This window comes from Pteropus medius, unplaced genomic scaffold (genome assembly GCF_902729225.1).
Source record: "Pteropus medius unplaced genomic scaffold, Ma_sr-lr_union100, whole genome shotgun sequence".
Lineage (NCBI taxonomy): Eukaryota > Metazoa > Chordata > Mammalia > Chiroptera > Pteropodidae > Pteropus > Pteropus medius.
The window spans coordinates 37,428,252-37,454,343 of record NW_024349800.1 but is presented as its reverse complement, the minus strand read 5'-3'; the positions used below and the strand labels follow the sequence as shown (position 1 = coordinate 37,454,343).

Below are 26,092 nucleotides of genomic sequence, written 5' to 3'. Positions count from 1 at the left end.
CCCAGCCTCTTTCCCACTCAGCCACTTGGGACCAGGCAGCCCCGCGTCCTCGCACCATCCTACCTTCTGTTGTTGCAGAGTGATTTCTTAGATTTCTCCCTAGTTGTATGGCTTGTTCCTCTAGATCCCAGGTGATTTTTTCCTTGCTGTTTGCTCCTTATTTCTGTCACAACTTTGATTTGGTTGCCAGAGGGATGAACAGAACCTCTATCATCTAGGCCATTTTTCCCCCTCCCTTAACACTTACATTTTTATAAGCAAGAATGATTTTAGCTGATTATATTTGTGTAGGTGTGTACATATCCATCTGCAAATATTTATATTTATATTTCAAGTACATTAATATTTATAATTTATGTTTGGTCATGAAGTTCTATAATTTCTACAGTTACATTCTGGTGCTATTACTTGGTAATCGCTCGCCCCTCAGAAGGGGTGAAAATGAAAATATTTTACATGTATAAATTCCTTTCAGGCTACTAGAAAGTACTCTTTTGCTGAACTAGATTTAAAATTTTGTAGCTAGCACCTTGGTGACCTATAGTGGTTAAGTCCTTTTTGTAAACCTTGATTTACAAACAGAGCATCTTTGATGTATATATTTAACATTGAATCTGTGAATCTGACCCTATGGTTTCATATGTGTATACTGCTCTGGATAGCAGTTATAATATGTAGGCAATAACTCTTTCTTCAGATCATGTTTTCAAGTGGATTCTTCTACTTTTTAAGATAAGCCACGTTTGGTCAGAACCCCATGTAATCATTACCCAGTCCTAACAAGCACCAATTCATGGCAAATCTTGCCCATCAAAAGGCCCATTCATTCTTTCTCTTATATTGTTTTGAAGCAAATCCTAGATGGTCATATAATTTTATTCATAAATATTTCAGTATCTAACTAAAAGATGACATAACAACCATATTATTAATACCTCTAAAAAGATTTACAATAATTCCATAATATCATCAAAGATAAAGTCAGATGTCATTTATTGTTGTTATCCAGAATTACCAATGGTTAAAATTTTGATACATTTCTTTCCTTTTTTCTAAACACACGTTTTCCTCCTCAAAGCTATTTTCATATTGTCCTTTGATGCTTAGTTTTGACTTCTCATCCTGCCCACCGAGTTAAGCATTTCAATAGCACTCTCATCAGTACTTTTAAAACTTTCATCCCTTGACCTTCTTTTATGCTTACTCATCTAATCGCCAACTGCATATAAAGCTAACAATTGGTTTTCTCTGCTCCTAGACTACTAACTGCTGCTGAAGAAAAATGCATAACTGTTGATGGCATCATTACACATTTATGATTTCCAGCCTCAAGTGGCCCCTTGGTACCACCTGGTGGTCATTTTCCCCATTCCTCATAATCTATTTCTTCATGGGGAATAGATTCTTAGAAGGGCAAGAATGGAATGGGGAAAGGTTGATAAAAATTATTGTGTTATTCTAATTGAGAGATCATGGTGATTTGGATTGTGGTGGTAGCATTAGTAATAGTGTGAAATAGATGAATTCAAGATGTAATTTGGAAATAAAAGACAGGATATGCTGATGGATTGGTTGTGAGGGGTTGATGAAGGAAAGATATGAATCAAGTATGACTTCTAAGTTATTGGCTTACACAATAGAGTAGAGGTGGGGCTATTTATATGTTATTCTCTAGCAGAATTCTCAAACGCCAGGCAAAGATGAAGATAAAGAGTAATCCTAGATAAACTACAGTCATTCATTTTGGTTTCAAAATGGCCTTAGTTTCTCATTCCTCATAGTATGATAGATGGCAAGGAAAACTTCTACTTAGTCTAGCACCTTTTTTAACTTTAAAAATCAACTTTATAAAAATATTTATATACAAGGTATCCATTTAAAATCTACATTTCTATGAGTTTGAACAAACGTACACACCTGTGTAACCACTGCTACAGTTGTTTATAAAATGTTTCCCTCACTCTGTAAAGTTCCCTCATGTCTTTTTGTGGTCAAACCCTAGCCCGGGTTCTAGCCCCAGGAAACTGCAGATCAGTATATTGTCACTATAGATTAGTTTAGCCTGTTATAGGATTCTATATAAATGAAATTACATAGTATGTACTCTTTTGTGGCTACCTTTCTTCCCTCAAATCGTTATTTTTCAGTATTCATCATTGTGTATCAGTAATTCAGCCTTTTTAATTTTGAAGTAGTTTTCCATGGTATGAATATACTACTACAATTTGTTTATCCATTCACCTGTTGCTAAACAATTGGGTTGTTTCCAGGTTGAGGTGATTGTGAATAAAGCTGTTAGGAACATTTAGGAACATTTGTGTACAGGTCCTTTTATGGGCATAAGTTTTCATTAATCTTGCACAAATATCTAGGAGTGGAATGGCTGAGTCATACAGTATGTATGGTGTATGTTTAACATTTTAAGAAACTGCCAAACTGTTTTCCAAAGTGTTGGTACCATTTTACATTCCCACTGATAGTGTATGAGTTTCAGTTGCTTCACATCTTCACCAACACTTGGTAGGGTAAGATTCTTAAATTTTAGCCATTATAGTGGTTATGTAATGTTGTCTCATGATTTCAGTTTGCATTTCCCTGATGTTTAAATATCTTTCCATGTGTTTGTTGGCCATTTGTAAATCTTTTGTAATTATGACAATTCTCTTTAAATTTTGGTGCAGTTTTTAATTGAATTATATGCCTTTTTTTTAGTGAATTACAGGACTTATTTATGTAACCTGGAAGCAAGTCCTTTGTTATATATATGTGTTGCAAATATGTCCCAGTCTTGGCTTGCCTTTTCATTTTCTTAATACTGTTTTTTGACAAGCAGTTTTTAATTTTGATGGGAGTCGAAGTTATCTTTTTATTTCTTTTTCTTTCATAGCTAATGTCTATTGTGTCCTAACAAATCTTTGCTTACACCAACATCATGAAGATTATTCTCCTACATTTTCATCTAGAAGTTTTAAATTTTTAGCTTTTCTGTCTAGAAATGTTATACACTGGATTTTATTTTTAATATGATGTGAGGCAAGAGTCAAAGTTCTTTTTTTTTTCCATTCTGAGATCCATTTGTTACAGCATTATTTGTTGAAAGAACTGTCCTTTTCCTCAATAAGTTAACTATGTAACTTCACACTCCAATGCCACACACTTTCTTGATTACTATAGATTTGTAAGTCTTGATATTATTTAATGTAAGTCCCCTAATTTTGTTCTCTTTTTTTCTAAAATGGTTTGGATATTGTAGGTTCTTTATATTTCATATAAATATTAGATTCAGCTTGGCAATTTTTATCCAACAAAAAACAGGCTGCTGTTTTAATTGGAATTGTGTGGAATCCATAGATAAGTTTGGAGAGAAGTAACATCTTAATATTATTGAGACTTTCCATCCATAATCATAATATTACATTCTATTTAATTCTTCTTTAATTTCTATCAGTTATGTTTTGTAGGTTTTAGTAAACAGGTCTTGCACATCCACCCTGATGTGCATACTTATTCCTATTATTTATGTTTTTTAACAAATGCTATTGTTAATAGTATTGTCATTTTATTTTCCAAATGTTTATTGCTAGCACGTAGAAATACAATTATTTTTTGTATTTTGACCTCGAATGCTGTGACATTGCTAAATTCACTTGTTAATTCTAATAACTTTCCTGAAGATTTTATAGAAATTTTGATATATAAAATCATGTCTTCTATAAATAGAGACAGATTTACTTTATCCTTTCTAGTCTGTATGCCTTAATTTCCTTTCCTTACTTTATTACACTGGCCAGGGCCTCCAGTGCAACACTGAATAGAAGCATTGAGAGTGGTTATCCTCGTCTTGTTTTTGATCTTAGGGGAAAGCATTTAGTCTTTTACTACAAATTATGATGTTAAGTATAGGGTTTCTCATAGATGCCCTTTATCGAAATGAGGAAATATACTTCTATTTCTAGTTTGTTGAGAAATTTTGTAATGAATGTATATTGAATTTTGTTAAGTTGTCTTCCTGCATCTTTTGAGATGATTGTTTTTCTTCTTCATTTTGTTAATATGGTAAATTACATTTGATTTTCTAATGTTAATCCAACATTTTATTCTGGGTAGAGACCCCATTTTGTCATAGATATTATTACATTTGATTTGCTATTATTTTATTAATAATTGTGTCATTTATGTTCATACTAGCCGGAATGGTTTGTATTTTTCTTCAAGTTTTATTGTAGTTTCTTTGTCTGGTTTTGTTATCAGGGTATTGCTGGACTTACAAAATAAATTGGCAAGGGTTCTTTCCTCTTCTCTTTTCTGAAAGAATTTGTATAAGATTGATAGTAATTCTTCCCTTAATGCTTGATAGAATTAACCAGTGAAGTCATCTGACCTAGAGTATTCTTTGTGGAAAAGATTTTATTTACATATTCAATTAAATAGACATGGTGCTTCAGGTGTTTTATTTCTTATGTCAGTTTTGACAATTCATGTCTTTCAAGGAATTTGTCTTTTGTATGTAATTCTTCAAATTTGTTAACATGAACTTATTTATAATATTCTCTTTTAATGTCCATAGGATCTGTAGCAAATTCCTCTATTTCATTCTCAATATTTGTATTTCATTTATTTTTTTTTCTTGAGCAGTCTGCCCAGAAGTATACCAATTTTATTAATCTTTTCAAAGAACCAGCTTCTGATTTCATTAATTTTCTCTATTATTTGACTCTTTTCTATTTCATTGCTTTCTCTTTTTATCTTTTTTATTTCCTTATTTCTAAATACTTCAGTTTTAATGTGTTCTTCTTTTTCTACCTTCTAAAAGTGAAAGGTTAGGTCATTTATTTTAGAACTTTTTTATTTCTAATGTAAGCATTCAAAGCTACAAATTTCCTTTCTAAGTACTATACACACAACAAATTTTGATGTGTTATGTTTTAATTATTATTCAGTTCAAAATACATTTAATTTTTTTATTATTTATTTTTTTGCTTACAATTATTTAGCAGTCTATTGTATAATTTTCAAGTATTTGAAGATTTCAAGACATCTTTGTGTTATTGATTTCTTAATTTTAGTTTGGTCAGAGAATGGAGTCTGAGTAATTTTAATCTTTTAACATCATGGACACTTGTTTTATAGTCCTTACTATGGTTTCTATTGGTAAATGTTCCATGTACACTTGAAAAAAAAAAATGTAGTCTACCTTTGTTTGATGTATTGTTTTATAAATGTCAGCTAAAGCAAGTTATTTGATAATATTATTCTTATCTTTTATATCCTTACTAATTTTCTGCCTATTTGTTTTATCAGTTACTGAGAGAGGAGTGGTGAAATCTGTTATTATAACTATATATTTGTCTATTTTTCTGTTCATTTCTGTCAATTTTTCCTTCATGTATTTTGAAGCTCTTATATTTGTTGTATATGTATTAATGATTGTTATGTCTTTTTGATGAATTGATTTCTATATTTATGAAATGTCCCTCTTTGTTCTTGGTAATATTCGTTGTGTGAAGTCTTATATTAATATAGCTACTCTAACTTTCCCATGATTAGTGTTTGCATGGTACATCTTTTTCTGTCTATTCACATTTAACCTATCTCTTTATATTTTGTATTCATTTCTTTTTTTAAAATTTATTTATTTAAATTAGTTTCAAGTATACAGTGCATTGGTTAGACATTTCTATATTCATAAAATGATTCTCCCAATTCTTGAAGACAGCTATATAGTTGAGTCATGGATTTTGAGCTCACTGAAAAACTTTGCTTTTAATTGGCTGAATTTAATTTTGATATAGTTGTACTTAATTGTACTGTCTTGCTATTTGTTTTCTATTTGTCCCATTTGTTCTTTGTTTTTTGTTTCTTCTTTCCTATCTCCTTTTGTTCTGATTATTTTTAGTATTCCATTTTCCTCTGTTATTGGCTTAGTGACTATACTAAAGTTCGTGGTTACTCTAAGATTTATATTATGTAACTTTAACATATCTACTTTAAAAGAGTATTATACTACTTCACATATAACATTTAAACCTTCAGGAATGTACTTCCGCTCTTTCCACTCTCTCTTTTATGCTCTTGATATCATACATTTTTCTTCTACATATGTCACAACCTCACAATACATTGTATCATTTTTGATTTAAGCAGCTAATTATCTTTTAAAGCAACTTAAAAATAAGAAAAAAAAATGTTTATACTTACCCATATATTTACCATTCATTCATTTATGTAGATCCCATATATTTACCATTCATTCATTTATTGATCCAAGTTTCTGTGTGATATCTTTTCCTTCCACTTGAAGACCTTTAATTATTTATTATGCAGGTTGGCTGACAGTGACTTCTGTCATCTTTTGTTTGTCAGAAAAAGGTTTTATTTCTCTATCATTATTGAAGTTTCTTTTCACTAGACATAGAAACTTAGATTGATGACAGTTTTCCTTTAACACTTTTTCTAGATAAAGACTTTTAGTTTGCTAGATTTTTTTCTTTAACACTTTAAAAATGTCATTTCATTGTTCTCTGGCTTGCATTATTTCTTATGGGAAGTCAATAGTAATTCTTATGTGTTTTCTTCTAAATATACTATGTTTTTTGCCCAGGAAGAGAGGCTGATTTTTAGATTGCCACTTTATTATAGGTTTTCAGGAATTTGATTATGTCTTATCGTGACTTTCTTTGTAATTATTCTGCTTGGGGTTTGCTGGCCTCATGTACCTTTGGATTTATAATTTTCATTGAATTTTGGGTTTATTCTTTGGATATATTTCTCTCCATTTCTCTCTCATTTTTCTCCCCAATTCCTTTAGAGCTTCAATTACGTGGATATTAGACTGCTTGACATTGTCCCACATGTTACTGAAGCTCTGTTCACTTTTGTCATCCTTGTTTTCCCCTCTTTCTTTTAATTTGGTTAGTTTTTATCACTGTCACCAATCTTTTCATCTGTCGACTGATCTGATGTTAAGCCCCATCTGGTAAATTTTTATCTCAAATATTGTATATTTTTGGCTCTAAAATTTCATTTGGTTCCTTTTTTATAGTTTCTGTTTCCTCATTGTGTTTATGTTTTTCATTAATCCTTGAATATGTTTATAATATCTTTTTATGACTCTTTATGTTACTGAAACTATCATCTTGTCATTTCTGGATCTGTTTCTATTAATCTTTTTTTTTTCTATTTGAGCTCACATATTTTCCTTCTTTTCAAGTCTTGTAGGTGTTTGAAGATGCAGGATGTTATGAGCACTACTTCGTTGAAGGTGTGAATTTTGTTTTCTCTTGATAGTTAGTTAAGCTATTTGTGGGTCAGCTTGATTTTTTCAAAGCTTGTTTTTATTTTGTTTTGTTTTTAAGCTTTGCAGGGACATGTCTAGGGTAGCTTTTACTTTATGTCAAGCGTAGCCCTGCTACAAAGGCCTTACCTTTGGGCATCCTCACCAAATGCCTCCATTATTTAATGATCTCTCTCCACTATTGCTAGATGGAAATGAAACATCTTCCAGCCTGGCATTCTATGCACAGTATCATGGAGGCACTCTAAGGAAGCACAGCTTAACGTTCAGGCAAAGATTCAAGGAAAACTGTATACAAACTTCTGAAGCTCCACTTATGCATAGCTCCATCCTCTCTGGTATCCTGCCCTCTAAATTCCAGCCACCTCAGCCTCCCGATTCCATCTCTACTTCCTCAACTCAGTGAGTCATCTATTTTTGCTTGGAGTGATCTTAAGGCTTACTTCATGTGTTTCCCTTTTCCTGGAGATCACAGCCTTATGCTGCTTGTTATCCAGTAGCTAAAAGCGGTGTTTTCATATATTTAGTTCAGTTGTTTACAGTCAAGGGTCAAGTCTGATACCCATTTTCAGTCATCATTAGAAACGGAAGCATTCTAGTGCCTTTAAAAGACTAAAATTGTTTAGAAATTCACTTATACATCATCCCATGGTGATTTATTGAGCACTCGCAATGTGCTAGGTATCATGCCAGGACTTGAGGGTACAAAGGAATAATAGAGAAGACAAACATGTATTATTAATAACTAAGTGTATCTGAGCCCAAAAGAGAACATAAGTAACTATATGATGGGAGTAGAAGTACTGACGAAGAAATTAGTTTTATAGGCATTCATCAGGTTGGCAGAAAGGGCATTCCTAACAGAGAGATCAATAAATGGAAAGGTACAAAAATACAGAATAGCACAATGTACTTATAAAGCTAGTCTCATTAAATAATCATTCATTTAAAAACATAAATTTAGTGTCTATTAGATGTTGTTCAATGTGCTAAGAGTTGGCCATCCAAAGGGTACGATGTTTATGAATCCTGCCCACACAGAACTTGTAGTCTAGCAGTTCAGTGTGAATGGAACATAGGGTGCCCATATAGGAGTAGTTTTTGTGCGTGAGGTAGCAGGAATGGCAGATTGAAGTCAGATTGTGAGCTACCTTTAATTCTTCTTTAAGCGGTCAGTCTTTGTACTGGAAGCCACTGCCCTCCAAATGTTTTTGATTGTACATTCCATCTATAAATGTTTTTGCAAATGAACATATGTATATTCATTTATTAATAAACATATACATGTATTACTATGTTGATATATTATATCCACTATAAAAAAATGCAAAAAAAAGGAAATGTATGTGGGATAATATAAATGTAAATAGACATTCTGGTGTTCTCTTCCTGCGTTCTCTGCTTCATCTTGTGCATCCTAGGTTCATATCCCTCACTCTGTAGACCAGTAGGCAACAAGAAGCTTTCAAGATTGTCATGCAGGAGACACATTTGATCAGAATTCTGTTTTATAAAGATTCTGAACATGATTTTTATTCTAGTCATTTTAAATAATGCTTTTAACAGTAGAGGAGAGGGGTGGCTCCATAGTATAGTGGTTAGCACATCTGCTTTACACGCAGAAGGTTCTGGGTTCATGCCCCAGGTAGAGCCATGGATCGTACCCCGGGTGCGCCCGGCCCCCAGTGTGCCTGGCCCCAGGTGCACGCCGCGAGCATGTGGGAGGAGACACTCTGCCTTCAGAGATCCAGTTCTTAAGGGGAGATGGCAACATCCATAGGTCAGGGGTGGAAGTGGGGAGGGGGGAATTAAAGAGGGAAAAAAAATAAATAAATAAAAGTAGAGGAGAAGCTAGACTAACATGATTCCTTCCAGTCCCAAGAGTGTATAGCTGGGGCTGTTCCTTAGAAAGGGTTAGAATCTAACCTAATGTGGTTATTTGTTGCATTATTAAGGTGCAATATACTTAACTGGCCAAGTGACTTGAAACAATAGAATATCCAGTGCAAAGCTAGCCCTACAGTGAAATTGGCTATTATATGAAAGCCATCACTTTACACTTTGGCAAATTTGCTTTTTGATTCACCTGTATGATGTCCAGAAGTGAATAAAGGAGAGCCGGACATACTAGACAAAAAAACTCCAACAAGTTGGTATTGGAGGTCCCAGAAATCAGTGGCACAGGCTAACAGGTAAACCAGAGTCGGAGAAGCTGAAAACATTGGACAGAGTGAGAAGCCAGGTGACTGAGAAGGAGAGAAATTGGGAAGACAGAATTACCAGAGTTTGGACTCAGGAGGGCCACAAGAGCTTGGAGAAGGGATGTAAAGAACTAGGAAAACCTAATGACTGAAGAGGTGTCTCACTTCGGTCCAGCAGAGTTTCTGTGCAACCACTGAGGCCAGCTGCATAGCTGGAGGCAAGAACCTTACTGGAGTGGAACATGAAAAGTCTGAAAGAAAGATGGTTTGGAAGTAGTGCTCCAAATTTATTCTCTGGATGGAACATTTCTATTACTTGTTTCTGAACTCTCAAAAATTCTATTTATGGTTTTTAAAAATATTATTTCCAGAATAAAAAAGTTCTTCCTAAATTATATGAGAGTATATTGACTATATCCTTTTATATATAGTTTCTATGTAATTTAAGAGCAAAGCTATATAAACTTCTTTTACACATCGGACAACCATGTCTAGAAAACTTATATACATTAGGTAGGAGAGAGTTCAGTTTGCCTTTTCCAGCTTTTCTCCAGCTTTGACTTTGTTTCCTGTCTAAGTAATTATTGAGGCAGATATGTCTACCTCTGGCTGCATTTCACCTAACCTATCTCAAACAAGTGAGGTAGCATCGCATTTCTCTAGAAACTAAAGCCGAGAACGTTCTCAACTACCAGTCAATCTAGCAGTAGGTACAATAGTACTCCAAACTGACAGGCATTGTGGCAGGTGAGAGGGAAAAATCGAGTTACCAAAGTATTTGACATACTGCTGTTGAAGCTGTCCTAAGGCTGGTGAGTGTTCACTGAAACCAAAATGGGCCAAGGCCAGGGGCACCTGTAGAAGAGTTAATGGCAGTCATTTAGCTGTCGTTCATTTTTCAGTTCAAATTATTGTAAAATACTTTGTTAGTACAGAATGTGTTTGCTTAAGTCATTTCAGTAGTAATACTTTCCTCCAGGAGGCAATTAGGTATTCTTCATTTTACAGCTCTTGCATAATAGCTGAGAAAACTGTAATTGCACAAGCAAAGCTCAGATAAACACCAGATTATCATATTAAAGTCCTTATTAGTCTGTCAGAAGAATTTTCTTTCACTGAATGCTTTTTAGTTTTTATTATCTATTTTTTTTTAAATCAGTTTTTTTTTTCCTCATTGTTAGTTTAGTTTTAAAGAAATCATTTAGGTCTCCATTTTTATTAGGAAATTAGTCTTTACCCACTCCACCACGTTAATAGCTAAAATAGTAAATTTTTCTTTAAAATTTTTAACATATATAAGCTGTTTTAATTCTTTCCCTGAGGTATCCAATGATCTCTTTAAGGTATATTAGAAAAGATAGACCTCCTCCTACTTCAGGTTTGACTGCAGTATTAAGAAGCCTATTAGTAATCCTAAACCCAGAATGACAATTGATTATTTAAAATAACATGAAGTCTCCCATGTATTTACAGTTTCTTTTGTATTTGAAAAGCCACCATATTAAAGTGTTCTTAACTTGACATATGTATTTATACGTTCGTATGTGAAAATGTATATACTTTCATTTCAGCTATGGTTTCATCTCCTGGAAGGGAGAAACTGTGTCTTTGACAGATATTTCTCTTCTGTTTCTTTCAGCATTCAGGGAAGTGTTACAAAAGAGGTTATTAGTCAATATTGTTTAGTTTCTATTTGAAATAGGGTGTTTTTCCCCCAAGATTTGAGAATACACAGAACTCTCTCCCCTACACACACCCATGAAATCTAAAAGACTATCTTTCTCTAGTGCAGCCATTATTATAGGCTAAAAACAGAAGAAAAGGAACTTAAGTTACTTTAGTGAGTCATAAGAAATTACTGAGAAATCTGAAATCCTGCCATCTGCTTCATATGAACTCTTTCCTAAAGGGAATCAAGGCAAAACACTGTGTTTCTTCTAATTCCTTATAGATAGAGTGGAATTAGACAATTAATCTTTCAAATGGAGGCAAGGCCTCTCAAGGGAAAGGCACTACTCTAAAATAAAATTATAGGGTGCAATATAATTTGTGATTTTTTTCTTTCATTAAAAAATTGCATGGCATCTTAGGCAGCTTGACTGCCTGCTTATTAACTGGCTAGGTCCTCTCCAGAGGAGTGTTATTTGGTCCACAAGAAAAGCAGACAAGTAGGAGATATGTTCTACTCTTTCCAATACTATGGGATTAATTGCCTCTGCCATTCCCTGACCCTTGCATCATCCAGCACATATTGTCAGTGGCAGAAGGCTTGGATAGCCAGTTTTGCTTTCTTAGCTGGCAGAAGGGTAGAAAGAGCACATTTGTAGTCACTAACAAGACCAAACCTTGAAGTAGTGAAGATTATCTCTGGGTTGTCTGAACTGCCAAGTTAGCTCTCCAGATGGTTTGTTACAGCAGGTTTGATATTCTCATTACATCCTGAATTATATTTATTTGGCTTTTTGCTGTGGAGAAAACAAGACCCAAGAAAACAAATCAAGACTAGTTCTTTGATATTTAAGAAATATTCCAATCAAAACTAGATAGGCTGGGTATATTAACAAAGCCAACTGAGAATGTATCTGACTGAAATGACTAGTTGGTGAGTAAGCTATTAGTTTGTGTTCATTTGAACTTCCAGTGTGTTTTTACTAAATTATAGTTTGCTTATAGCACAAACTGCAATACCATCTTTTAGACTTCCTGGGGATATTATTAATTTCTTATGGGTGGTTTAGCATGGTGGTAAATAGTACAGATGCTGGAGCTAGACTATAAGTTTAAATCACAGGTAGATTGGGACAAATTACTTAATCTCTGTGTTTCAGTTTCATCATCTATAACATGGGAATAATTATGGTACCTACTTCCTAAGGTTGTAATGGGTTATAATAAATGACTTGATAAATATAAAAGTACTTAGAATTGTGCCTTGTACACAAAAAGCACTATACAAGTATAGCTATAGCAGTGGTAAAGTTTACTTATGTATGACACGTACACCATTAGGATAATTTTTAACACCACCTTCTATCTTCTGTGGTTGGATATTTGGATATCTATGATATCCTAAAGCCCCTTGTTCACTTCTACCCTATTTGGTTAATCCTGTGTGGGGAAAGCAGATCACCCAAATGTAAGCTTAGTTTTTCCATTTGTGGTCAATCAACCCTTGATACTCCAAATGAAGGGTACTCATTTTGAGGACCATACATGGAGATATTTAATTTCTAGGCTATTTTGTTCTGTTCAACCTATTTTTCAGGGCACCTCATTTAAGAGAAGTTGATTGGATGCTCTACGAATAGAAGTTAATTTCATGAACTATCTAAGGACTCCAGGGTAACTTAAAATGTATTTATAAATATTTAGAATTAGTTCACATTTTGATGTTGTAGACCTGGTGAGCACATCTTTTTGATCTTCAAACACACTGATAGTAATTTTTCTAAGTCTTAGCTACCCCTTTTATCTCACACAATTTGTCTTCTTAACCTAACAAATATTCAAGTAATGGTATGAAAATATAAAAATATCTTTTTAAATGTCAGCTTTCCCCTCAGTAAGATCACATTTAAGAGTAAATCCATAGTTATTTCTTATCATCATTTCTGATTTTTTTTTTAGATTCTAGCATAGATAATTCATGCTTGCCTATATTCTTTTTCTAATGTGAGTCCTTTTAAGCTCCTGCTAAAGAATTATAGAGGAAGACAGTCTCATGAGCCCATTTAGTCTGGGCCCCTACTTGGACAAATATGACTTTCCATGCATTAGGAGCAGCAATTTTCCCAGCTGAGTTGATAGCATAGCCCTAGTCTTGCATAAACAACCTCAGGCCTAAGCCAGTAGACTCAAACACATACATCTGACCATCATCTATTGTTCTTGTTATAGGGTCAAGTTCTCTTTTGAATTTCTGTAATATTATATTTTCATCTGATCCCAGATGAACCACGGTTTTAGAAGAGAAATATCATCCTTGTGCCAATATTAACTATCGCTTTTCCTGACATCTGCTGAGCTGTTCTCACCCATCCTGAAATTTGAGTGAAAGGCTTCTCTGGCCTAATGTTCTTAGTCTTGTGTTGTTTCCAGACCTCTTACTATGATAGTTTGCATGTCATTATAAAGACATAGTATTATAATAATGATACACTATTTTGTATTTTTTTCTGCCTTCTATAAAAATAACAAATGGAAAATATTCATAAGGGAAGATACTTTTACCCTTGTTGGCTAAAAATAATCTTGAGTGCCAGTCTGAATAATGCCATGGGTGGCATAGGCAGGCCTCAGGAATAGATGAAAACAACCTAACGAATAAGCAAAGAACAGGTGTAGAGGAAATAGAGGCTGATCTGGTAGAAAGGAATAAAGTGCCCTTTAAATTGCCTCAAGTGCTTTCTGGTGGCATTGGTGGCATAAGGCAGCCGTGTTGAGTCTAAACTGAGTGTCTTCCTGATCTTCACCTGGGGCTGAAAAAGGTACAGGTCTTTCATACACATTTATTGGAATTTAGAGAATGAGTGTGATCTAGGTATTTGAAAAGAAGACTGTTCATCAGGAAGTGTTCCTTCTGCTTCCTTGCATTGTGTGTCTGTGATTAGGTGTGTGATTTTGTGAGAAGTCTCTGACCTTCACTTTACACAAATTCACTTGTTTGTGAAATAAGACATGCCCCAGTGGGGTGTTGGCAAGCCTGATGAATGTGTCTGAACTACTCTGGAGGAGGATTGTGGGGCGGGATGCCCTTGGGTTCAGTCTTCCTAGAGCACAAAAGGAAGTGACATTCTGTGACCCTGCTGCATTGAGGCTCATTGAGGGAAGGTTTGGTGAAGGATTCCATCCACTGCATGAAACAGTTAATTTTTCTTTGTTGAATAAACACAGAACATACAATTACCAATGGATGGCCCTCAAGCAAAAGGCTCATGTTGAGTGTCTGCTGTGTTCATGGCATGATTGTAAGCCTAATGGGTCATAAGATAAGACACCTAATCCTTGCTTTGAAAGGACTGACAGTAAAATGGGCAGGGGAGACAGATGGACAGAAAACACATACATAGAACCCTATGGATATAAATGACTATTAATATATTGGTAAACAACAAGTCTTACTACCTTATTTTTGTTTAATATCCATCATATTTTTCAAAGAACTTTCAATTAAATTATTACCCATGAGTATCTGAAGGTGGCTCTTCCATTTAATTTGCAAGATTTAGGCCATTTCATATTCCTTTGATAGCATTAGTGAAATGATATTTTAATCAGTCAAGTAAATTTTTGAGCACTGTAAGACCTGGAGAGGGTAAGAAATGAAGGAGCTCTAGTTACTCAATTTGCTGTAAAGCCAAAGCTGCATTATAAAAACAGTTAACAAATAATATGAGAAGATATATAATTATATACTAATATAGGAAATAGACCATATTGGAGTTATTCAAAGGAGAATGTTGTTATGGGCTGGAGAAGTGAAGACGGGCTTAATGGAGGAAGAGAGTTCTTAAAAGATTGGGTAGGAGCTTGGTGGATAAAGATGAGATGAGAGAGCTTTCAAGCTAAAAGAAGTTGTTTTGAAAACATTCGGAAAGCCATACTCGTTTTTATTTTATTTCTTGGTGGGAAGGAGTAAAATGTTTCTAGAGAAATTTTTTAAATTGTAGAAATTGTCTATATTTTTTCAAAAAATTAAATATCCTTCTATTTATTTTTATTTTTTAATTAAGTTTACCAGGGTGACATTGGTTAATAAAATTATATAGGTTTTGAGTGTATAATTCGATAATACATCATCTGTATATTGTATTGTGTGTTCACCACCCAAGTCAAATTTCCTTTCATCACCCTATATTTAAAAGTAACTTTTAAGCCTTCTGATATGATTCAGAAATGTTTCTGTTTTTGACCATCACTGTGACTCTGTAGTTATACATTTTCCTCATGAATCTGGAAAGATACTAGTATTATACCCGAGATCAGTTAACATTTCTATATTATGTAGATATGATTGATATTAGTACAATATGATAAAGTAGACTAACTAAAGGTAGTGACGAAATGTTGAGATGGTATTGATGAAACATTATCTCTGTCCATTCATTTCAGGAGAGTTGCTGCAATCCTCTCATATAGTGATTACCTCCTTGTGACAAAAGACAATGTCTTCCTATATCTTCATTTTAAGTCAAGGTATAAATGTAGGCAGAGATGTTTTTCACTAACATGACTATGATAATTTTTGTGCCATTATTTAATTGTTCATAGAGATCAAATTGTACTAGTGCAGAGGAATTGAAATCCAATCTTATGCTATCAGTGGAGAATGTCAGTCATTTTAGTAAATCACCCTGTTCGTGTCATCATGTATAATTCTTTAATTTAAGACTGGAAAACTCTAAAAGAAATATTGTGTAAAATGTTCCAAAAAGAAAAGTCCAGGATAATATGCTTTCTGTAGTGTTTGGAAATAAAAATAAACTCTACAACACAGAAGTCTACAAGTTGATTTTATCAAGATACTCAGAGTGGTAACCATTAACTAGGCTTGTGTGCTCTTTAAAAAATTATCACATGTTTTCGTATTATGCATTTAATTGAAGCTACCTTAACACATGGAAGTTTTGATGTAGTTTCCTTTCTCAATCAATTCCAAAGAGTCAAAGTGATTATCAAAGATGAAAGGGCTTTTTGTATTTTCTTCAAATGTTGAAGCCATGTATGTGAACAAGGCTGATGAATTTGCTGTTTTATTTAGTTGACATTTTAATTCAAAATGTAAACTGAAGTTTCTTTTCATGTCTTTGCACTATTAATATTATTCTGTTTTTGGTTAGCTTGGGTAAAACCATTCACTGGTGTCATTTTGATAATTAGCATTTTATATCTTGGGGTTTTTGGTAAGCAAATAAATATTTTAAATGTAATTGGTGCAATTACTGTATGTGCATTGAACAACTTTATATTGAGCCTCATGTCATGTCACATTTTTATGCTAGTAACTTTTTTATGATTCTTTTAATTGTATTTGGTATTTTTCTGAAATATATAATTACCAGCTCAGCCCGGAGTTAGAGAAGCAAGAGTTCTGTCGTTCTCTCAAATAGACTTGTATTGAAAGATGTAGAAAAGCTTGCTTTCTTCTAACATTCTTCTCCCATCGATAAAAGTAGTTAGTATCTGAATGTTAATGTTATTTTTACATCTTTTGCAATCCCAGCATCACACTGTTGTAGAAGGAGTCCAAGTAGACAACTCAAGCTTAGTTCAGGTTTGGTAGAAGGTTGTGGGGAGGGGATGGAAGATGGTGGTAATTAGGAGGCCAGGGAGAAAAATGACTGAAGAAAAAACAAGAACGTAGTAAACAATAGCTAAACATGAACTTTTAACCCTAGTCCTGCCTTCATGGAATCACGTAGCATGGTGAGAAACTTTAAGATGGCAGATCTGCTCAAGCGTCACTTTTTCTCAAAGTGTTACCCAGTGGTATATTCAAGCCACATATAAACCATAGCAGAGGGACATGGGGCACAGGTTAGGGTAAAGGCGAGCAGAAGGAGAAGGGAGAAAGTAATATATCTCTGGGCTCCAAGAAGTTTAGGAGAGGTTTTAGAATGGCTGGACAGAAAAGAAGTGTTAAATAAAACCAAAAATGAGAAGGAAAAGGTCATCATTAACAAAATTCATTAGCAAAACCAAATAAAACATAAACCTAAAAGGAGTTAAAGTGGAGAATGAATAAAAAAGATGAAAAAACTTTTACTCTAATACTAATCCTCTCCTCCAAAACAGGAAAGACTGACTGTGATGAAGGATAGTGTCTTATCGAAGGGTTAGAAAAACAAATTATTTTTGCTCAGTGTCAAACTATTCTGTTATACAGCATTGTAAACATTATAGCAACACTTAGGACTGTTATAGCCCTACATGTGTTCCCATTGCATGTTTAAGAATTTTTCTGCTTTAAAAAGAGATTGAGAACCAGACCGAGAAGGAAACCTATTGTAGAACAGTTAGAAGGCTTCATGCTGGTCAACATCAATTGTGATATTATACTCTGTCTAAATTACGATGAAATCATTGGAGGCATCGGAGCAAAAAGCAAATCGTGGGGAAGCTATTAACAGTTTAGCATTTCCAGTTTCTGTGAGAATATGGATTCTACCTACTAAAGGGAATAGTTCAACTCAGATTAGATATGAATGGCAATATCATTGCTTTCAGCTTTGTTTCCTATGTACCTGTAACTTACAAAGTTAGACACAGCTAGTTTTTTGTTTTTAAACCATATTTAATTCTATGATGGTTCCAAAAGTCAGTAGAATGACTACTTTACCTGTCTCATAACCTAATAGAAAAATAAAGGGCTGAAGGGAAGAGAAATATTACCAAATTTCTTATAATTCCTTCTAGTGATCTGGAAGCTGAGTCAGTACAATAAAGCCCATCAGAGAACTTCGAATCTTCACTGCCTAGGTGGATGAAGTCCTTCAGACTTCCTCCCTCAAATCTATGCACTCTGTACTGAGATAAATGTTTGCCCAACCCACTCTTAAAGCTAGCCTAGAACATTTTCCCATGAGAAACTTTCTGCTTTTTTTTCTAAAACCATGGAATTTCAATAACCTCATGTTTATTATGACTTGGAGACACTTTATTCAGATTGCTTTAAAGAAAACCAAGACCAAATATCAAGTTTCCTTAGTGAGAAGACTTTAGAGATACTTGATTGTCAGAGAAGGTATAGTTGTGCTTTTTAATATTTTAGATGAGAGAAGGGTAGAGACCAATGAATCTGTGCTATTCTCCAGCTGGGAGGTAAGAGTCATATGAAAAGACAATTAGGGAAACTATCTTTCCTCGTTACTTTTCTTATAAATGGTATATTTGAAAAATACCCCTCGAGTTCTCTTATACTTAATTGCATCTACACATATATTACCACTTCATGCCTCTTCCTGTAAAAGTAAATGATATTTGCCATTGGGTTTTAGGTGAGGAGGATTATTACAGCTTTTGCTTTCTATGAAGAGCCTGAGCTTTGGGGTCAGAGAGATCTGAGTTTGAGTCTTAGAGCTGCATTTTATAAGCAAATCTGACCTTGAACAAATACGTAGTCTGTCAGAGCCTTACATGTCTCATCTATCTAAAGGAGAAAATAATGCTAACTCAAAATGTTGTTTAGAGTTTTAAACGAAATGATATATATGTAAGTACTTAACACAGTGCCTGACTCATCGGACAGTAGTTTTCTTTCTTTTCATTCATTCTATGGACACCATTGAGCACCTAGTCAGGGCCAAACACTACCAGATGCGGAACATGGGAAAAAGCACATCCTTAAGCCCCTTAGGAACTCACAATATGGTGTGAAAGGTGCAGCCGAGAGCATACAAAAGGCCAAGTGAACATAAAGGAAGGTGCGATTTCCTTTGCTTGGGAGACTACTCTGAGGTGACATACAGGCGGGGTTTTTAAAGGAGTGACTAGATAGAAAAAGAAGAAAGGCATTCCAAGCAAAGATACAGGCTTAGGAAGGGTCAATTCAGTTGGAGCTAAGGTGTATGGTTTGAGTAAAGGAGTAACATAGAATGAGTCTGAAAAGAGATGTTTGGACCTTGTATGCCATGGGTTTTCAGTGAAATGACATAGTTAACCTATCCTTGGAAGTCTCCCTTCATCAGTCATGTGGAGGATGGATGACAACGAAGCCCAACAGGAGGGATGCTGGTTAGGAGGTGCTTTTTCTGCTCCAGAACACTGGAGGTTGAGGCCTGTCCTGAAGCAGGAGCGATAGAAATGGAAAGGAGAGAGTGGATGGGCAAGAGCCTTGGAAGCAGAGGCTATGGAACTTGGTGACTGGTTAGGTATGGTAGGATGAGAAGGAGAGGGGAGTTAGATGGCAGCAACCTGGTGGACAGTGATGCCATTCGTTTACAAAGAGAATATAGGAGACTATAAAGGGAAGATGAGTTTATTTTGGACTAGTTAAATTTGAGAAGTTCAGGATCTACTGGTGGAGATGTCTTATAAGCATTTAGAAGTTTTTGGTCTGGGGCTAGAGCTAGAGCTTTGGTCTTCACTGATAAATAAATCATAGTCATATCTTTGGAAAAGGATGTCCTTACTCAGGGAAAGGATATAGAATGAGAAAGATGGGGTCCTGAAAAAGCAGGACCAGTGGAGAAGAAGAAGACTGACATGGTAACACCTAAGGTAATAGGAGAATCAATTATTTCAGAAGTAAAGAAGGTAGAGAATTTTAAGCCAGAAGGAGTAAAGAGCGATGTTAAGTGCTACAACTAATTCATGTAGAAGAAAACTGAAAAGTGGTCTTCGGATTTGGCAATTGGTAGGTCCCTGGTGATTTTAGGAAGAGGCATTTAATGCAGAAGATCAAAAGCATTTCTTTAAGTGAATTGGGAAGTGCAGACAGCAGTGTGTTAGTTGAGCCTATATGAGTCATCTTTTAAAAAATCTTTACGAAATCATGGAGAGTGGAAGAGGTGACTCAACACTGAAAATGGGCAAATGCCTTCCCAATTTTTGACAACTATTGCTAGCTTAAACTTCACGGCCCCTCCCAGGCCTGAGAAGAGGCCCAACCATGTAGAGAGCCATGAAGCTTGAGCATCATGATCTTTCTTGTATATTTACCTTTATCTGAGAGAAAAATGCAAAGACTGCCTGTATAAGAATGTCTATCATTGTTTGTAATAGGAAAAACTGGAGGCAGACAACCTGAATGAAGAAAAAATTAAGTAAAAGTTAGCACATTCATACTATGCAATTATTTTTTTAAAAATGAGGGAAATCTTGTATGTATTGATACAGAAGGGTGTCTATGATATGTTATTGAGTGAAAAACAACTAGTTTTAGAACATTAAGTATAGTATAATCCCATATATGTAAAAAAGAAATGTATATATACACACACACACAAATACACAATACATACACACATATAAAATACACATATATTTCTATTTCTAGTTAGATTTGATAGAAAAAGCTCTGGAAAGCCCACCCAATTGTCAGCAATCGTAGGAATTGGAGACTGGAGTTTGGTAATGGGGAAATTTTCATATTGTGCTCTTCTCACACTTCTATGTCATTATAATTTTTCGATCAACAAATGCATGATTCTTTTGTTAATTTTCACAAAAAGTACAAAAATCTAAAATCTCATATAAGGAATAATTTAAGATATTTAGCTTACATAAACCCTATCTCAAGGAGAATACAATGGCATCCTTCAAAGCTATTGGAAGAGAGATTAGATTTGTTCTGAAAGATACTGAACTGCAGAAATAGAGCCAATGGATGCAATAGAGATAAATTTTTGAAATGGTAAAAATTTAAAAATATTTATAAGGGCCAAATGCAACAGGCCTACAATCATTTTAGAGGTCGCCAGGTTTTAAAAGGCAGTCCTGTATGTATGGCACTGTTTTGGTCATGCTCGGCCCCTTTGTTGGGATTGGCTCTAGCAGCCTCACTTGTGAGAGTTTGGAGTCAACCTACTTCAGACAGTATGTGTAGGAGTTCAAAGCAGGCTTTGAGACACACTGCCTGAGTCTGTTTCTCACCATCACTTACTAACCTTGGGTGTGTTCCTTAACCTTTCTAGGTCTCAGCTTTCATATCTGTGAAATGCAGTAATCAAACTAATACTACTTTCTCAAGCAGGGATATCTTCAGTGTAGAGTTAGGATTGCTTCATATCTTCCTTCTTCATAGTCTCCTTCAGTTTGCTCCCCTAGACCACCCCAAATAAATATGTAATCTAAGTGGAAAAATGAGGGCCAGCTTGGTGAATACAGCTTTCCGAGAAGTACTTTAGTCATCTACTTCTAACCAGATTGATACTATAAACCTTTCTTTATAAAAAAGTCATCTAGAGCCACCACTGCCTCAGAAGATTGTCGAGGGAATTTAATGAGATAATTAATGTTAAGACTTTCAGCACAATGCCTAGCACAGAGTAAATACTCAATGAAATAAAAATTATACACATACACACATGTACCCCACTAAATCATAATATTATTATGAGGTGACATTTTAAAGATTCTCGGAGTATATCTGTCAGGTTTCTTTTCAGTGAGTGGAAAAAACTGTTTTGATGATTGAAAGCCTGGCATACTCTCGGTGATCAGGAACCTCATTTCCTTTCTGTTTTCCTGACTTTAAGGTTCAGTGACTTTTCTCATTCCTTTGTTTAATCAACAGTTATTTACTGAGTACCTACTGAATTCCAGATTCAATGCTAGGTGCTGGTAGTACTAAGATGAAAAAATAAGGGCTCTCTGCTCAGGGAGCTCCTAGTCAGAAGGAGAAAGAAATTCAGATAATTACAATAAGATGTGATTGGGGTTAAAAATCAAGGTGTGTAATTGATATTAATGGAGAAATCAGATAAGTATACTGAAGTCTGTCTGGGAGCCAGAGAAAGCTTCATAGTAGAGAAAACACCTGACCTGAAGCTTGAAGAGAGGACAAGAGTCTGCTAGGTAGAAATCCTCTATCACAGATAGGATTGGATGGAGACACTGCTTGATTTTTGGTGTGAAATTTTTCCATGACTGTTTATAAAACCGAAATTATAAAAAGTCTGGTTCCTCTTTCTTTCGACAATTGGCTGTAGCAACAGAAAACCCAAGCAGTGATTTAAATACTAGAAACGGAGTATCTAATGACATAGGCTTCACCCATCTTCCTGTTCCAGTATTCTTACTGCACGGCTTTTATTCTCAAGGTCAAAAGGGCAACTGTACCTTCAGCCAAGGCTTTTTCCTTGTAAGGCTTTGTATTTTATTGGAAAGGAAAGTCCTTCCCCCACATTTTACATTTATGTCTCATTAGACACAATGGGATAACACAGCCACCACAAACTTTGAGGGAGGCTGAAAAATTATTCTGGAAGAAGAAGGTAAGGAAAAAGGAGACTCTGAATGGACTTGGCCAATCTACAGTGTCTTCCAGAGCAAGAAATACAACTTCTTCATCAGCAGAAAGTGGTTTGATCTTATTTTCTATAGTTGTTGACATTTGTGTTAGTGTTCTAGTGCTGCTGTTAACAAGGTACCACAAACTGAGTCACTTAAAACAACGGAAATTTATTGCCTCCCAGTACTGAAGGCTGGAAGTCCAAAATCAAGGTGTCAGCAGAGCCATGCTCCCTTTGAAACCTTTTGGGGGAATCCTGCTTTGCCTCTCGTTAGCTTCTGCTGCTTTGTCAGCCATCTTGGTATTCCTTGGTTAAGGAGCTCCATAACTCCAATCTCTGCCTTTATCTTCACATGATGTTCTCCTTGTGTCTCTCTGTCTTCACCTTACTCTAGTATGACCTTGTCCTAACTGAATTATATCTGCAATGGCCCTATGTCCAAATAGGGCCACATTCTGAGATATTAGGAATTAGCATATCTTTTGGGGGGAATAGGCAATTCACAACACCATTATTTTGCATTTGGTGTGTAAATAAAAAATGCTCTATTTACAAATTATGTTTCTTTATACCTAGGTTTTGTAATGAATTTTCAAAAACCTTATTTTTATTCTCAGTTGAATTCCAGTTTTATTTTATTCCTAGTTTATTTTAGTTTTATAGTTAAAATAATTCCTAATTATTTTAAGTACAAAACTGTGGCACTATGAAAGATTATTTGATAAATAGTATTCAAATGACTGCCTACAAATTTAGAAAAAATATATACTATATGCCAAAAAATGTACAAGCGTGTTAGAGTTAAATTTATTTTATAGAACTGCAGAGAACCGAAGAAACTGATCTTTTTTTTTCAAATCCTCGCTTTTTATTATTATTTTTTTTATTATGATGACATTGGTTGACGAAATCCAGTAAGTTTTAAGTGTACAATTTAGCAGTAAGTCATATATATTTTGCATTGTATGTTCACCGCCCATAGTTAGATTTCTTTCTGTCACCACATATTTGACCCCTTTTACCCCATCTACCTCCCACCTCCCCGCTCTGCCCTACCCTCTGGTAACCACTAGTCTATTGTCCATGTCCATGAGTCTCTGTATGCCATGTTCGTTTGTTAATTTTAGGTTTATGTCCCACATATAAGTGATATCATGTGGTTTTCAACTTTGTCTGTCTGGCTTATGCCGCTTAGCATGATTATTTCAAGGTCCATCCATGTTGTTGCAAATGGCAGTATTTCGTCTCTTCTTATGGCTGAGTAATATTCCATTACTCAGTAATATGTACCACAGCTTCTTTATCCAGTCGTCTATTGTAGGATACTTCGGTTGCTTCCATGTCCTGGCCACCGTGAATAATGCTATGAACACTGGTGTGCAAATATCTTTTCAGATATATGTTTTCAAGTCTTTGTAGGTAAATACCAGGTAGAAGGATTGCTGGATCATATGGTAGATCAATCCTTAGTTTTTTGAGTCACCTCCATACTGTTTTCCACCGTGGCTGTACCAGTTTTCAATCCCACCAGCAGTGAGTGTATGAGGGTTCCTTTTTCTCTGCATCCTCTCCAACACTTGTTATTACTTGTCCTGTTGATGATAGCTATTCTAACAGGTGTGAGATGGTATCTCATTGTGGTTTTGATTTGCATTTCCCTAATAGCTAGCGATGTTGAGCATCCTTTGACATGTTTGTTGGCCATTTGTATGTCTTCTTGACAGAAGTGTCTGTACAGGTCCCCTGCCATTTTTTAATTGGATTGTTTGTTTTTTTGTTATTGAGTTGTATGAGTTCTTTGCATATTTTGGATATTAGGTCCTTATCAGAGGCTTTGCTTGCAAATATATTTTCCCATTCTGATGGTTGTCTCTTTACCTGTTGATGGTTTCTTTTGCTATGCAGAAGCTTTTTAGTTTGATATAGTCCCATTCATTTATTTTTGAGAAGCTGGTCTTTTGAATATTCGATTGGTAATAAGAAATGGTAGAAATCATAAAGAAAAGATCTATAAGTTCTGACTATATAAAAATGTAAAGCTTTTTGTGCAAGAAAAAATTCAGTGGGAAAATAACAGATTGGGAAACATTTCAACAAATAATTCAGACAATAAACATAAAGAGTATGTTACATAATTCGTATAACTCCAAAGACCCCAATAGATAGATGGTTAAAGGATGTGACCAAACAATGTATTAAAAAGATTGTTTGTTAAGCAAACATATGGAAAAATGTTAGTAATCATTAAAAAATGTAATTTAAACTGCAGTATAACTGATAAACTTTTACATTGCTGATGGTAAAAGACACTGATACAGTCCCTTGGAAAAAGCATTTGGAAAATATATCCAGAGTTATAAAAATGTTCATACAATTAGTATTTCTAGAAATCTAGCCTAAGTAAATGGTCCTAAAAAAGAAAAAAACTGTAACTGTGTTCATGAAGTTATTACTTGTAGAATTATTTGTAATAGTGAAAAATTTGGACCAGTCTAATTGTCTGACAGTAGAGGAATGGGCGACTGAATTATAACGCATCCTTTTTTTAGAATATGCATCAAAAGGTATAAGAATTTAGACCTGTGGCCACATGAAGAAATACTTTCATTTTAAACTTACATGTTTTTTAAAAATGGTATGTATGATTGCAATAATGAAAATTGAAAAGCATGCATATGGGAAGAGTCAGTGACGATGAGACAGCAGAATATGTAGAAGGTCTTAGGGAGCATTGAGTTGTTTTAAGGTGATATGATTATGAGTCATTTTTCCATCATTTTCCAAACTTTTCTATAATTAAAAAAATATTTAAGCATATTCAACTTACTATTTGGTTTAAAATCCTCCTATACTTCTTGCATCTTAATGAAACCATTAGGAGGTAAGGAAAATTTAATGAGCTTTCTGGGAAAAAAATTTTTGCTCACAGTAGTATTGTAAAATCACACCAGATGTTTTTCTTTCATAAATAAGTCTTGAACTAAGTAGTAGGATTATTCTTATATGGAAAAGTGACATTTGAAGAAAGCTTTTTAATGTAGTATATGTGCATTGTATGACTAATGGCGATGGTTTTGAATGGTGAAGTAATTATTTTAATCCCGTTTCATCATTCACTTTAGTTTTGGTTTTGTGGCTGAGATTTAAAAGCCATATTTTCAAAGAAAATAATTTACTCGTGGCTGAAAAAAAATAGCTTTACTTTCACCATAACAAATGATCTCTTCTGACTTTGTAGTTATGATTTAATGCTAGGTGATCAATGCAGCTGACACTATTTTAAGCAATCTCTTAATTTCCATTCTTATAAAGAGGATTTGCTCCTCGATTCTCAGAGGCAGACTTTACAAGAACTGTAAAAACATGATCAGTCACCCCTGTTCCTTGTTCTTGGTCGGATGTGCCTAGCGTATTCCCTAGGCTTGCCGGACTGCCCCCTGTCCCTGGGAGAACACAGGCGGCCAACTCTCTTTGGGGGGGGTGTGAGAAATAACCAGGGATGACAACCCCTTTGGGCCATTCACTGTCCAGGCTTGATTAGATTATGCCTCTATGGTTGACTAGGCTTTGAATTCACCACCTGAAGATTAAAGTTAGCAGTAGTGCCTCTTACTGCCTCCCAAAATAACACTAACACACACACA

At 34.8% G+C, this 26,092-nt stretch overlaps 1 protein-coding gene across 1 annotated transcript in view; it reads left to right on the top strand.

Annotated features, from left to right (window-relative positions):
* The window catches only part of CAMKMT (calmodulin-lysine N-methyltransferase), a 339,386-nt gene that overhangs the window by 216,481 nt on the left and 96,813 nt on the right, over nucleotides 1–26,092 (top strand). The gene's annotated exons all lie outside the window — the stretch shown is intronic.